This window comes from Epinephelus lanceolatus, chromosome 2 (genome assembly GCF_041903045.1).
Source record: "Epinephelus lanceolatus isolate andai-2023 chromosome 2, ASM4190304v1, whole genome shotgun sequence".
NCBI classification, from domain to species: Eukaryota; Metazoa; Chordata; class Actinopteri; order Perciformes; family Serranidae; genus Epinephelus; species Epinephelus lanceolatus.
In genome coordinates, this window is record NC_135735.1 from 14,479,334 (window position 1) to 14,485,665 (window position 6,332).

A 6,332-nucleotide genomic window follows, 5' to 3' on the forward strand; every position below is an offset into this window, starting at 1 on the left:
CCTTTGCTGTAGAGCTATTAACACTTTTATATATTAACCTTAAGTGATATCAGTGGAAATCAAGAATTTAAGGCAACAAAACTGACGGTCCACACGGCATTTACTAGGTTAAGATAATATTACAGCTCTGCAAATGTTATGTGGGTTTGACAGGTTGTTTTTTTTCTGAACCTGTTTCTTCAAGGCCCCAGCTGGAAAACTGAGGCATAATGGCGAGTAAAAAGAAAATGAGTAGGCTGAGGTAATGACTCACATCAGAGTATATAAATAGGTTTCATTGTCTTTTTCTTTATTTGAATTTGAAGTAACAGTCGTAGTAAGGTTGAACCAGATGCAGCACACTGACATCAATGCAGATGACGGTTTACCAGTTTATTGCAAGGTTTACTACTGATGGAGATGGGATGAGTGCTGCAGCTCAACAGGAAGAAGGAACTGCTGTAGCTCAGTAGGAACAGAGGTTGGCCTGGCTGCCAACTGGGGACCTGGAAAAATGTGTAGGTTGCATCACTGATTGGGAACCAGGAGCAGGTGGCAGCTCTGAGGAGCTGAGTAGCTAAGTCTCTCTGGCACCTTGCCATGTCCTCTCTTAAGGACTCCATGGTAACCCAAGTGAGTTCCCTCAGCGTGGCTCCTTAACCTGCCCGGGCAAATCCCAGAGTGTCCATGGAATAGGGAGTCAGCACAGCAAAGCAGCGGGCAATCAGGACAGGAAGGCTGCAGACTCAGGAACCTCACGCTAATTGACTGGATAGCAGGTTGGTTGTAAGCAGACCGGAAGTTAGAAGATGCAGAAACAGGCTCAAAAGAAGTGGACTGAGGTGAAGAATAGAGGCTAGCAGACTGGAGTGAAAGCTAGTTGTTAGCAGATCAGAGTGAAAGCTGGTTCTAGCATATTGGGAAGCAGGCTAGAGGTTAGTAGACAGGGGTGCTGACTGGACGCTAGTTGACTTGGAATCATGCTGGAGGTCAGAAGACAGGGGTGGGAATAAGGCTTCGAATAAGGCTGAAGGCTAGCCGACTGAGAAACAGGCTGAGAATGCGCTCTAGCATGCAAGTTCTACCTGTAAAATGCCACCATCCAGGCAAATTCACTGCCCAAAATCAATCCAAGTGAAGGGCAGCCTGTGTGGGTGTGTGTCTGCTTGGTCCATGTTGGCCAGATTGTTCTGTTATGGCTGTAGTAAGGCAGACCCAAACACATGACAGACCAACAGGAGCCCATTGTTAGTCAATGATCTGATACTGAGTGGGAGAAGAGCTTGGAGAGTTGATTGTAATCAGATGTGTGTGGTGAGCTGATGAGCTGATTGAAAGCAGGTGAGCTGGAAGGCATGGTCCAGGTAAGCAGCAAGACCGTACCAAGACACACACACACCCACAGAGAGTCAACCCAGGGACATGTAAGACACAGGAGAAGTGGGGAACACAGGGAAACACTAAGGGAGACACTGGGCACAGCCGTGACAGATCATCATTAGCTTCCACCAAGTGGTTGCTGGCGGTTTTGAGGCCCACACAGAAAAATGATAAAAATGTAAATAAACATCAATTCAAACAAATTGAAACAAGAAAAATAAACATAAGAAAATAAGAAGTTTGACGCAAATGAAAAACTAAACAATAAAATAGCACATTAAAAACGAAACATACTGTTGAAACCACAAATAATAACAAACAAAACTACGTCTACATTAGATTATCTATTTTTGTTTCATTGTCTAGGAAAATATTGACTTCTGATCTGTCTTATGTGGGAAAGTCTTACAGAGTTTTGATCACATATGTATTTGTGGACGTGGCGCTACCAGATGACCTTTTCTCACTTATACACATGTATACAAAAAAATATGTATAAGACTTTTCACAAAAGAAGAATGGCTACATCACCAAGATACAATAGCTGTGAAATAATCAATAATTCTAGGAGCACAGGTATTTTCAGGTCAGGTATGTTTAGTCATTTTCTTTAAGATCAGCAGAAAGCGATTTTGACATGGAAGAAAATCCTATAAATGTCTAAATATCTAAAACAATATAGCCTACAGCTGAGTAATTTGTACAAAACTGGCAGATACTTTACAGCATAACAGTGGTATGCTGTTCAAATTGTAAATCATACAGTTCAATGCTGGTCAGTTTAGTCTTGTCTCTTTGTGTTAGCTTTAATAATGGATTATTTCTGAATGTTTCCAATTTCAATTGATTATATTCTCTGGAAGTCCTCTGATACTCAAGGATATTGTCCAAGTATTCTCCAGGGAGGAGGAAAGGAGCCCAGGTTGATTTTAAGAGGCGAATTATCCCCCTTTAATGATAGGAGAGTGGGCCGATATCTTTTAAAATATTAGATCATTAAATGAGATCATCTTAAAGTAATCATCCCTTGACAGCAATCATGACAGATCCTCAGCAGTCTACCTCCGACTCTCACGCTAACACGCTGATGTCATTTAAAGCCTCCTCTTCTAAAAGGGATTGTTGTTTGTGGACACTTTGACAATAATAGACTTTCATCACGTTATGCTGCATTGGAGAACAAACAGGTATTGAAATCAAAGGAGACAAGTAGATGATGTGACTTAATCAAGTGATTTGATACCATAAAAAAGAAACTTCACATTGCATTTGACAAGTGATGATCCCCTCCCTCACAAAAAAGCAAGTGCAAAGCTGCAATATGTTTTCCGTTCTTTTTTTTTGTTCATCGTCTGACCACCTGCAACTTGCACATGTCATGCTAGTGCCAGTTAAGACATAAAGTAAATGAAATCCAGACCTGTGCTTTGGGGTCTATTGAGTTGTAAGGGGGACGTGTAATGGGAAAGCAGCACACTCCCTCTGCACTGTACACAACAGTCATTAGGCAACCCATCTGCTCAATGCTTGCATGCTAAGCTGTAATTTTCAGGCTCTGGTGTGTGTGTCTGTGTTTCTGTGTGTGCAGGAGTGTGTGTGTGAGAGGCCAGCGGTGGCAGGCTCGGAGCAGAAGAGATGCTTGTGCATGTGTATCTATTGTGTGTGTGTGTGCCTGCTATTATCTGGATGTCATCATAACCACAGAAATCAGGGCCTGATAGTATCTTCCCCACCCCCCTCCTCCTATCCCCAGCCAGAGTCACGAGAGCCGAGGGTCTCCTTTGACCACACACACACACACATAAACACTCACACTAACACATAGACACTGCATCATGCTTCCACATTTTGTAGGTAAACATCTCCAGATTGGTGAAGCGGGATGGAATTCCCGCCTTTGTGGGAAATGTGCCCAGAACCATTTGTAAACCCTCTTCTCTGCCGCCTCTTAACTCTTTACAGACTGTAAAACTCTGGATTTCTATCATAGGTTACTGCACGGAGGTTCTCGACCTTTCTTTCTGTGGGTCGAGAAAGACCCCCCCAAAAAAAATGCAGTCACGCAAAAAACTCAATATATATTTATCTTTCTCGGGCTGAAACCTCACAGGTTTGGTCGCATGTCATCATTTCCATGGTATTTTGAGAACATATGCACACTACGCTATAGCCTGTTGCTTCTGTGTAAATATGTGGTTAGCAGACTTCAACATAGCATAGACAGTTTACATGTAGACAACACTGTGAATGATATAGATTTACTGTATTGTGTTGTATGTTACGCATTAAGCCCATGACTTTACTCCAGGGGGAAAGTGTTTGCCTGTTTCCCCTTTACAAGCTTAAGAGTCTACAATCACATGGAAGCATTGGCAGTTGGCCAGCCTTTACTGTGGACATGGCTAAACCTGAGCCATATGCCTCATCTCAGTCTGTAATACATTGTGTAATAACATTTGTTTTATTATACTTAGCACGAATCTTGTGCTCATAAATCTGAAATGTTGTGGCAGTCGAGTTTGGGTTCATAAAAACGGCTGCACGCAAAGTGTCATTCGATGCAGTGTTGGCTCTAATATCCTAAACACTAGCCCCAGCCTAAGCCCCAAAACATACCATGGTCGTGGCTTCAGCTCTGGTCTCACTCCACCGTGTGCCATGTACTTTTGTCAGGTTTTTTAGGCCCAGACACACCAAACCGATGTCAAAGAACTAGTGGCAACAAAGGCCGACTGTTTCTTTGCCTCATGTTGCCTGCATCACAAAGTTGCACATGAACATATAGCAAAGACTACAGCCAGTAGCCAACTGACATGTACGTTCTGCACTAGCATGAGAGGAAAAACTCTCCATACAGAAAAGGGAAACCAGAGACCGACAGGACAGATACAAGATGCTAGTTAGCAAGTTAGCACATAAATGAAACAACCTGATGTAGAAAGAACAAAGGATATTTATCGTGTGCTAGGAAACAGTAACACGAAAAATTACAAACCATTTCTGCTAAAAAGCTCAATGGCTAAAAAAATGATCTTACCTAATATAACAAGTTTGTTTTGATCTCACGCCCTCTTGACATCAGTGGTTTGTTTGCTTTCCTCACCTCTGTTTCTCTTCTCACGCACTGAGCTGAACAGCCAATCAGAGTGATTTTATTCACTGACAGGCTCCGATAGATCCAATGCCAATTCAACTCGCTGTATTGGCTAAAAAAAAGTCTGATAATGGCCGACTAGTGCCAACAGTGCTGGACACACCACAAAACTAGAGCAACAGATGCTCACCGACAGCCAGACATTGACTGACGGCCGAACATTGGCTTGGAGTGTCAGGGCCCTAAGCCTTTAGAATGACCTTACTCATACGGGACTACAGAAGAAGAAAGCCACTGATTGCTGAACTGGTATTTGTCTTTCTCATCCCCCTCCTTATTGGATTGCTTAAACGTTGCAAATGTGGTTTTAATGTTGGTTTAATCATGCGTCTTGTTAAATGTCCCTGTTTTCTGGCATCTGTGACGATTGGACTTATTTATACAAGTTGATATTTGCCAGAGTGTTGACAGCTATGTGTGTCACCTCCACAGAAGGTCCTTATCTTGTACCAGCAGCGATTTCATCAAGTGTGGGAAATGGAAGATCACAGCATCCGTCTCTGGGGAGATTGTGCAACAGGGTCAGACACAACTTACATCAGAGCACTGATGCACCAGCTAACAGTCAGGAAGACACATGCATGGACACTTGTTGTCTCAAACGTAAACAAGGATGGGGACAATGAATGGCGATCAATCCACACTATGATCAAGACGTTTTCCTCCCACTTAAATGTCCTCTGCCTTTCCTAGAACTGTAATTTGTTGACATTTAACATTGAGGGCACTCAGAGACAGATAAGGTACATCAAAGTAATCTCTCAGCAAGGACCCTGGTTCCATGCAATGGAAAGTTACTATTTGTGACTGACTGGAAAATCTCACATGCCTCCCTGGTAGTAGACCACCGGTCTAAGCTCACAATATGGGCGACTCACTTGCAGAGGAATAAACAAAGTAGATCCTAATGGATGAATGTGAGGGCTTTTATTTGATCCGGGGAATGCTCATAGACTTTAGCCTTAGACATAACAAGGTCAGACACGCATGGGGCTATAACAGACTCCCTGTCATATATACAATGTATATTCAGTCACTGCAATGTCTGTGTTATTGCAAATTAACTGCACTCGTAAACTTTGGTTTTTATACTTGTCAACAACATTTTGGGGCTTTTTATTGCTTTGTCCTTTAAGATCATTCCTTCTCATTCAGCTTAAGCTGGGCTCAGACTACAGGAGTTTTAAAATCCTAACTGATTTTGAAATCTGGTTACATCATGCAAATAAGGAGAAACTTCACAGATGTTTTCTCTCTAGTCTCAAACATGCACACATGACAAGATTTGAAAATTATGGCACATCACACACTACAGGATATTATTAATATTATCGTGCCAGAGGAAGCATGAATACACCACATGATCTCATGGGAAAGTACATTTAAACAACATGGAGACTGACGTGGTGTGACAAAATGCTGTAATGTTAACAATGCTTTGCAGTGAGAAAAACAAAGGCAAACGGGGTAAACAAGTCTGGATGAGACAATGTTTGGGGAGATGCCGTCAACACAGGTTGTCTGTTGTCTTGAGCATGGACTGAAGAAGGGCTTGAATGAAATTATTGGGAAGGCCCCGATGACTCTGTGAGGAGTTTAGGAGGTTTCAGAATGGATCTGTAAGCGTCTCACATTACCGGATAATTTGGGCTGAACATTGGTACCAACCAAAGTCCAACACCAGATTTCTCATCAGATTGTCGGCAGGGTTGAGTCATGGATAAATCAGCCCAAAAGTCCTGTAGTTTGAGCCCGGCGTCAGAACGCTTCATCTGTTGCAAAAGTAATGCAGGTTGAATCCTCGATGAATTTTATTTTG